The sequence below is a fragment of the Grus americana genome, chromosome 4 (assembly GCF_028858705.1).
Source record: "Grus americana isolate bGruAme1 chromosome 4, bGruAme1.mat, whole genome shotgun sequence".
NCBI classification, from domain to species: domain Eukaryota; kingdom Metazoa; phylum Chordata; class Aves; order Gruiformes; family Gruidae; genus Grus; species Grus americana.
In genome coordinates this window covers 20,083,902-20,093,977 of record NC_072855.1, presented here as the reverse complement: position 1 = coordinate 20,093,977, position 10,076 = coordinate 20,083,902, and the positions used below count along the sequence as shown (strand labels likewise).

Here is a 10,076-nt window from a genome sequence, read left to right as displayed (position 1 = left end):
TCACTTTTACCCTTCTGATTCTCCCCCATCCCACCATGAGGGAATGAGTGAGCCGCTGTGCAGTGCTTAGTTGCTGGCCGAGGTTAAACCACAACACAGGGAGAATGGTTTTCATTATAATCTCATTTGTCATAAACAAAGGACATTTTGTTTATAAAATATATAAACAAATGCGCTTTGTTTATATACAAACATCTGGATGGTCTAGATCCTACATACTGAATTAACCACTTAAGCGTGCAGTAACCATCAGTACATAAAAGTTGTTGATCTCCAAGGTAAAACTGGCATCAACAAGCAAGGAGAGCCTAAGAAAGAGAGAGATCTCATACCATGTTCTCACCCAAATCTTTAACTGTTTTCTTCAGCCTTGCTGTCTGGCTTATCAGGAATTATTATGTTGGCCAAACTAAGAAACAGCCCGGTGTGTAACATCTCTCTCTCTGTCCAGAGAACAGGGGCGGCAAAGGCGGCAGCAGCCACTCAGCTCTGTGGATGCTCTGAGCCAGCAGATGAGGCTATTGCCATTCTACCAAGAATCCATTAGAGCTGTTGGCTTGCTAGATCAATCAGTATTATCTGTTTATTTATTTTACTATCCATTGTTAAAGATGGGAATTATATAGGAATTATAACAGGAATATTCATGCATGCGGTTGTTTTCCTTCTTTGTTCCCTGTTATACTTCCTATAGCATCAACACCACGTTAACAAGGATGAGGTTTTATGAATTGCTCTCTGAGGAGCAGTATTCTTAATGCCATGAAGATTTGCCAGAATAATAACTAGGAACCTTATAAAGTAAAACCCAAGTCTTGGAATCTGAAAGTATTCATCAGTATGCTCTCTTGTGCTAATGGTAACAAGTGAGTTATATACCTATGTATATAGAGCTTGATTTGAGAACTGTCTTGGGACAAGTTAAGTTCACATCAGCTACTGCTTAAAGTAAAAGTGGCCAATATATTATCAAGATGTAACAAAGATAGCATTGCATGTGATATATGCATACACCTTTAAAGCATCCTTGTTATAGATGTTCCTCTCTTCTAGGCATTTGACCTCCAGGGTGACAACAATCCACAGCATCTGAAATCTGACTTAGATTTTCTAAGTGCAGGCGGCAGTTCAAAACTCCATGGAGATTGCTTAGATGAAGATGGAGTATTGGATACTACGGCCAGCTGGCTCCAGAGGCAGTTTCTACGCAAAGGAAGAGGTCAAGTGCAATCTTTTCTCCCTTCAAAACAAAGTAGGTTTGTCTCTGAGGCTTCCAACCTCTATGGCTATCACCCTAGAATTGACAGCATTTTACCCATGCCTCTGTATAGCATGAAATCTTGTAGGTACCAGCTAAGTCACTTCCTGCCTAGAAGGCACATAAAGATGTGCAAGGAGACAGCATGAAATTCACTGGTGAGCTGACCAAAGAGAAAAATCACTGATTCCTTCTTATGTCCAAGAGTTCTGAACCTCTAGTCCCACTCAGTTTTTCTGTGGTAACTAAGAGATTATCACCCCACAGTCTGCAATGCCTTCTGAAGTAAGTTATCATTTCGCATGAATATGACAGAATAAGTAGCACATTTTCTCCTTAGATCCCATAGCTAGAGTGCTGTATGAAACAGTAATCTACAGCATGAACTAAAGCAGTAAGCTTATGGACTGAGGTAGTAACTTCAGCCACCACTGCCTGCACCTAAGGGAGAGAAGAGTTGTACCAGACATTTTCCACAGCCCACAGAGTGCAATTGATACTCATTCACTCGCTTTGGTTCACTGACACCTTAAGAGCGGATATAAGCACAATTACCACGTGTCACTGGAAGAGGACAGCAAGGTAGTCCCTCCAGAACGTCCTCCAGAGTAACACCATATTTGGGTCTTGATAACGTCCTTGGTTTTTCAGTGTTTCAGAAACTTGCCTTTGTTCCTCCCTTTTCCTTCTGCAGGACTTCCACCCGCAGGTCAGCCTGGATACTGCAGCTGAAGGGTGACCTGCACTGTGTGACAAAACCAGCTGGAAGAGCAGGTAGGTCCTACATTTCCAGCAGAAGGCAGGGACAACTCTGGCTTTGCTTTGGTAAGGTCCCGCAAAGTCAGGGACAGCTGGTGAGAGGGCTCATACCCGAGACTCAGTCATTTCAGCATATGAGAGAAGTGCAGCTACCAGTTCTGTATTCCACTTGTGGGGAATCATCTTCCCATGGGCATAACATGAAGTATTCATGGCTATTTTAGCCAGGTGGGTTTTCGAAGACAGCAAAAAGCCTGAGAAGTTCACCATTTGCAGATGTGGAAACAGTTTCTATAACTGACAATGTTCTTTGGCCTTTTCTTATTAATGTCTATTGATAATCTCCTTCAGACATCAAATGAACTGGATAACAACAGAGACTGTAAACAAAGAGCATCATTTGTCCTAACATTCACACTGTGCTCACTCTTAGGCTTCAGAGAAGCTTACCTATTAATTTGAACATGGTAGGAGAGGCTCTCTTTGCTGACCTACACTGTATAAAATAAAATATAGTTGCTAAAATGGGATGGCTGACTTTGCTATAAAGGTCCCAGTTTCTCTTCTCCTTTGTTTGATAAATGAGTGTCATCAGAATTACTGTGCTCTCCTGAAGCAATTAGTCATTATTGGATGATCAAAAGTATTTATCAAAACTTCAGGTGCAGTGCGATTGATCTTCATTTGGGTTCGAAGGGTTTCCTTGCTGGATTTTGGAGAAGGAATCCATCAGTGGCACAGCCATCAAACAGAAGGCAGCAGGTATATCCTTGCCAGAGAGATATACGACTATGCAGAAATTCAAAAAGCAGCCAAGAACTGCAGCTCAGTAGCAGAGATGGCTACTGTCACCTGGCAAAGCTGCTGGGGTTTTGAGTGTGAGATGGAAAGAGCAGTTAACCAACACACCTGCATCAAGAACACCATAGCCTACCTTAAAATGTGCACAGAGGAATTCTAATTAAAGGATTTATACAGCTGTGGAATCTTGAAATCTTCTGAGTAATGTGCAATGGACTGAGCTCTCCCTGGGAACAGCTCTTCAGGATTTGCAATATTGAAAACCTCCAGAGGAGCTATTCCAATGATGTGTTTGATCCACCTTATTCAGAAATCTTCGTTTCAAGCTAGGCAACATGGATCAAAGTAGTCCTAAATGTCCTTGTAGCTGTTACAACACTGTGTTCTTGAGCAATAGGTGTGTTTAAGAAGACATCTCGATGGCAGGTCTTGATCTTGTAAAATACGTTTAATGCTAGTGAAAGGTTATCAGGTTTCAGAAGACTTATCTTCAAGGTTTTGTGGTGATCTAAATGGTTTGCAGCTATGGACATAGTGCAGAAACTCTCTTTGTATGCTAACCACTGTTTCCATATGTGAAAGAGGTTAATGTCTACTCAGGAGAAGCAGCCTTGCTCCTTGTCACACCAGTTTCCTCTTGCTATTCAATAATTCAAATACAAATAAATTAAATCCCCAGGTGAACTGGAAATACAGAACTATCAGTGGGAATTGCATTTGCAATTGCCTTCCTTCCTGGGGCAAGTATTGCAGCAACAACGCATTATACACCAACTCATTTTGACCATTCAATGAGCAGGCAAATTTTTCTTCTAATCAGTCTGTTTCTTTTCTTTCCTTTTTTTTTTCCTGACTCACTATTTACATAAGTTAAAAGGGGCCAATTTTTGACTGTTTTTATAAAAACAGGTACAAATTCAGACTAATCTACTGAATACAATTGGGTTACTCTGTATTAACAGTGGTATAAATAACAGCAGAACTTGGCACAGTGTTTCCAAATTAATAAACCTAAATGTTTTCCAACTAATGAAATAGCTTGAATATGATCAAACAGATTTTGCTTTTAATCTGTGAAAGAAAAATGTGTTTGCTTGACCTGTAAAGCAAGTTATGCCAAATTTGATCATGAAACAACATTTATGACTAATTTTTAATGCACTGAAAACAACTGAAGTGGGAAATACTGATACACTAGTGTAACTATGACTGTGGAAATGGAACTAATGTAATAACTAAAATGAATCGGTGTAATGAAAGAATAAACGCACGGAGGTTGGTAATGCCTTAAAACGGTGTGATTCTGAGCCTAATGTGTAGGGGAGGAATGAAAAAAACCTCAGCAGCTACAGCATGTGGCAGAAGGCTTTGCTGACATTTGCAGAGCATTGTGTTGTGCCAGCACTGTTGTAAAAAGTGTCTGAGAGCAAGAACGTTGCAAAGTAATGAACCCTGGAGCACAGTGAAAAAGAATTACATGTATGTGGACATAAATGTTGTCAAGTCCAGCATATTTCTATTGAAATTGGCATAACAGCTGATGTAAAAAATAGGCTCAGAACCTTTTCTCAGTGACATACTATCCCTTCCCATTCACTATACTTGAAAAAGAAAAAAATTCAGTCGAGGACATACATTTTTGACAGACAGTACATGTGATGGAGTGCTGACTCTGTGTATCTCTGAAAATTGAAGTAATTGTACCGCAGAGTAAAACTTGATAAATGCAGAGAGAAATTACTTCCATTGAGAGTGGTGTTTTGTTCTGTTTTCAAAGTATCCTTTTAATGTTGTTAGTAGATGTCCTTAAAAATAAATTATTTAAGGAGGCTTATCTTTAAAATACTACTAGAATTATGACTAGAAAACATATGAATCATTGCTGTTCTGTAGCACAATTAATTTTCATTGCTATGTTTGTGACCTACTTACACAGACCGCAAACACTAATCTCACTGGATAATTAAAAGAGTGTAAATATCATTTGTCCAGTCCCCGATGATTTGTTTTAGAAATCCAATGAGCTCTCTACAGTAAACTTGCAGATAAGAAATCCTCAGTTATATATAGTGTTTAATTATCACACAGCACTAATGATTCTTAATACTTGGTTTCATATTTTACACTTAGAATAATACAAACTGTATTTAACATGTAATTAAATATTTTCACCCATAAATCTATTTCTCTAACTGTAGCATTCTGATGCAACAGGATGTGTATACATTGTACAAAACAGGTAAATATATTTCTCTTATATATAGTCTTGGATAAAATATTCATACAATTTTTGTTGATGTAAATGAGATGTTCTGTAACATTTACCGCTGGCCTTCTAAATACAGGTGTATGTTTCAGGATTGGATCAAAGAAAGCAGTTTCACAATCAAGGACATATTTGGCTAAAAGTCATCCTGATTCAGTGATAAAATAAATTAAGCAATTAGAAATCATACATATTAGTTGCATGTATAATAAATTACATTGAGAGTCACAACAAATGCGAAGTGGTAATACAAATAGACTGAATGGTACAAGCACAGCACATTGATAAGAGAAGCAAAAGACAAGGAAAAAATCCTTGACATTGAATGATACTTTCATAAAGTATAGTAAGAATGACAGAAATCCCAGCAATGCTGGCTTGTAGCCAGCTAAAGTTAGTAAATTTGTTAATAATGATGAGAAAGGAGAAAGCTTTATTTAATTTTGGGGGGCTTCTGTTGGAAAGAAACTGGATGACATACTTGTATAGCATGAAACACTTTCAAATCCACTAGTAAACTGCAAATAGTGTAACCACACCTACTTGGTATGTCTATGTTAAATGGATAGATAAATACATCTTCTGTCCTTAAAAATACCTTTTAAAAGTATTTCAAAGACAGACCTTGAGTCCTGCTGCATGTTGGTTATTAAATTATTTAAATACAAAGTAATTAAATCTTTGTTAAATATATTATAAATAGTTCCAAAGATCAAAGCTCCACGCTAGTAGTGCTAAAATTGTGGGAAAACCAGTAAATTGCAGATAATATAAAGTAAAGAGTGAAGCATGCAATGGCCTTCAATGTAAGAACTCAACAGGGGGTGTTAAGACAGTTGTTTATTTGGTACCTTACTGTGCTGCTACCAGAAGGACATATGGTGTGTTTCATCCTTAACTGTTCATTTTCTTCATCTCCTTATAATTAGAGTCCAGGTACCAAGCAATCACCATATGAGTCACTCACATACTTTACCATGCATGAGTGTTTTTTTCTTTGAATATCTGGAATCCAGATGTGTTTTCAGTGTGAAATAAGACACTATTTAACTCCAGGTATTTAACACATGGGTTTCAAGACCTTATCATTTAGTGCAATTGAAAAACATGCAAACTTTCAGTAGAGAAACTGCTGAGAGCTGCTACTTGCATCTCTTTCTCTATCGTGTATCATTTGCTCCCTCAATTCATACCAGTTTTCTGGTCCTCCCTACTCTCTTCACTCATGAACTAACTATGAGTGTTTGGAAACAAAGCTCCCAACCAGGTCTGGGGACACATGCTGAGGTAGGTGTGACATTTTGGACACTGAACTTTCCACCTATCGGTCACCAGCTAAAACCAGCTCAACTGAACGACAATTAAAATTTCGTCTCTAAGAGCTTCCATGCAAAGGGACCAATATAGGAATCATTACACTGAATACAGTGGAGGCACATTAAATTAAGAACTGGAAAAGGAGTTGCCTCAGTTCCAACTGATGTTTTTATACAAGGAATTATTGTGGAGGTGCTGTCCCTTCTTTAAGCTTGTACCTTACCTTGTTCTGGAGTAATGTTTGTATGTACACAAGCCATTAGCTGCATCCACAGAACTCTGTATTTGAAAAATTTCTGCTCTAAATTGTGTTATTATTATACTATGGAATAATTTGCAGGTTCATCAAAGAGGCTGCAAATTGCAGGAGCATTGGAGGCCAAATTAGTTATCCCCAGGAGATACAGCCTTCTCAGGCTGGGGTGGGGTAATACAGGCATAGTTGTATCTGTGGAAAGCTTTGCTTGCAGATAAACACAGGATTTAATTCAAAAAGGCTATTATCTAATACTTCTAATTGATACTAATTTATTCTTTAAACTGATGTTTGTAATTATTCTTATATATGCAAAACAGTCTATTTGCATAACATACACAGAGCTACACAAAACACAGCAGCCTGAGGTTCTACGTCTTCTTTCCCTGACTCACTTTGTCATCTTTAATGTTTCTTTTTGCCCTTCTCCATTCTCTTTTTTTCCCTTGATAGAAAAATCCTTCTCCCTTATCATTCTTTCCTTACTCTTTATTTTTCTTTCCTTGGTTTTCTTATTCTTTTTTTGATCTACACCTACCTACTTGTTTCTTCATTTTTCCAAAATCCATCCTCTTACCTGAGGTAAAGATATCCAGCAGTTGTCTTAGAATTCTGGCTGGCCTATCTACTAGTTGGCATTTGCTTTCATAGAGGGACTGGGTGAAATTCCTACTGTATCCGATCCCACAGAAGGGTGTTTCTCCTGCAATGGTTGTACACCAGTCCACAGATGCTCAGTAGTATGATAAGGAACTACATTTTAGAAGTAAATGCTAAAAACTCTTGCCATAGTAGGCTCTTCGGGCCCTAGGTTTTTCTTTAGTAAGACTGATGGAAGTAGTATATTAACCTAGAAACTATTAATAACAATTGCAGATTAAAATATGGCAAGTGACTAGGCTTCATCCAGCGTCCATAGTGCACCACCCTCAGGGTTCCTCACCTCCAGGACATCTGTTCCCAGTCACCCCACTCCTACATATCTCCCTGTCATCCTTGGCTTTCTGTCCATCGCTAGAGGTGATGTTCAAGCTCATTTGCACTGCCCTGTCATGTTCAGACCATCAGGAGCTACTGCTCCATGTCCTCCGTCTGCCTCTTGGTCCTTCACCCCAAGTGTGAAGCTGGCCACACCTTGTGACACTGCAGACCTCAGTCTCTTCCGGGTCCCATTTTCCCTCCTCCTTTCCCTTCTTTTGAAGGCAATAGCGCTCCTGCTGACAAAATGCACCAGTCCATATCAGTACAGTGATGACAAGAACCAGTAAAATGTTATAAAAAAGCCATGAAGTCTTTACTGTACTTGATCAGTGATGAAAGTCACAGCATAATTATGTGAATTAATAGTTTCCTGCATGACTCTCTTGATCTGACTTTTACAGGGGGGTTTACCAAGCACTGGAATTTCATTTCTCTCTACAGGAAAAACTTATGCTGGCTTTCTAATAAGAACAAACAGGCAGACCCTGCAAAGATACTGACACTCTTCCACACCCTAAGCTGAAATGAATGCTATTTGGACACCACTTGCTGTTGTCATAGCTCTAAGCAAGAGTAAAGATGCAGACACTGAGTTGAGACAACAACAGCCAAAATGTGGAAATTACCATCATAGACTGTTCTGAGAGCAAAAACTGACTGCAAGTGACACAGAGAAATCTGAAAAGGGGTTGCATGCAATGAGATTATTCTTCAGTTGTGAGATGTGGCATGCCTAAAGTGAAAAAAAAATTCTATTTTTGTACGATTTTATCTTGCATTCTAAGAATTATTTTAGCAGTTGAAAAATACTTCTTTACCACCCAGATGACTCAAAACTTGGTAAACAGGTTTTCTTTGAACTTCCTAATTAAATTAGTTTTGGGTAGAATGCAAGCACAATAAATTCCAGCTCTAAAGGTCACATTTTGGAAACATTATAAGCCACTTAACAACAGAAGCGTATAAAGAGAATGCTTGCTCAGCCTTTATGACTGTCTTGCAACGCTGTAATAGCACCGGGACAGCAGTATTACTGTAATTAAATATCCTTTGCAACAGTCTGGAGAAGCGGAAACACTCTGGTCATCTAAGATGTGTAGTAGAGCAATACCCTTGGGACTGAGATGTGCACAAGGGTTAACTCTTTCTCAGGCATTGTAATGTGACAAGCATCAGCTCCCACATATATAGCTCAGCCAATAAGCTTGTATTGATAAAACTATTGAATATATATATTTTATTGGTCAAAACTTTTGTACATATGGCAGAGGGAATTCTTAAATCTGTCCATTATGGGATTCAGGAGATTTAGCTTTAGCCATTTGAGACTGTTCCTCTCCTCACCCTTCTGTGGTTACGCTTTCGAGGGCAGAGAGAGTAGGACGGGATGTGTGGCTGTGCCATAGTCAAACCAGCAGATCGATTTCCAGTTACAATACATGTGGGGTGGAGGGGTGGCAGAGGCACACGGAGGCCTCCCATGGTTCATGAGCAGCCTCCTAGACAGAATGGAGAAGTTGGCATCCAAAACTGTCTGAGCCGAATCCTTCTGAGCCTGTCTGTCAGTGTCTCACCACCACAGCTATTTCACATCAGAGAAAACAGCTACTCAGCTAACGCTCTCTGTCTTATTAGCTACAGGTTCTTAAGCATGAATCTGAGAGCAACAGGCATATATCTATATGCAATATGAGCTTCTGTGCTCTCCAAGAATTCTTCCATGGCAAAAGGTAAGGACAAACATTGGGAACTGCTCACTCTGATAAGTGACATTTTATTCTATGGGAATAAACTTGTATACAGTCACACAATCATTATAATTAAAAATATAGAAATAACATGGTTTCTACAGTGTAAAAAAAACCCTAAACAAACCAATAACAAAAATAGCTGAGGGATAAATTATGGGAGTAAACAAGACACTCTTCTGTCCTTCAGGTTCACTTGGACGTCATGGCTGATTCAAGACTCGTGTACCACCTGTGATGTGCCTGACTGCATCCAGGGCAGTTTTTGTATACCTTTGTCAAACAGCCACCATTTTGGCTGCTAGCAAGTTTGTTCTTAACCAAAACTGGAAAAAACTGCATAGCTTGCACACCTAACTATGAAAATAAAAGGTATGAGAGTACTATGCTCTCTGTAGAGACAACATAGAAACACATTTAGAAAAGTGGCTTTCATATTTCCTTGAGATATTCAAGTTCTTTCTACATATCTCTATCCCACAGCAGGTTGAATCTTCTAGGAATATTTGCTTCTGTGGTATCTCCCTTCTTGAGCAACACTGGAGGTTTTCACTATTGCGAGCGAAAGTTTTTAAAATCTGAGCTTATAAGTGAGGCTAAGAGGTTTAGCTGAGAGCTACAACAGTCATCCTCTCTGGTTTGGGCATGGATGACATTGTGCAATTCATAGTGTCCAGAGAGTAATACTTG

At 38.9% G+C, this 10,076-nt stretch overlaps 1 long non-coding RNA gene across 1 annotated transcript; it reads left to right on the top strand.

The window, feature by feature from the left end:
* The first annotated feature begins 1,975 nt into the window (after nucleotides 1-1,975).
* On the top strand, nucleotides 1,976-9,738 carry LOC129206230 (uncharacterized). The gene is made up of 3 exons (XR_008577063.1): nucleotides 1,976-2,032; nucleotides 5,017-5,057; nucleotides 9,577-9,738. It is a non-coding gene; the product is annotated as an uncharacterized LOC129206230 (long non-coding RNA).
* Nucleotides 9,739-10,076: the final 338 nt, after the last annotated feature.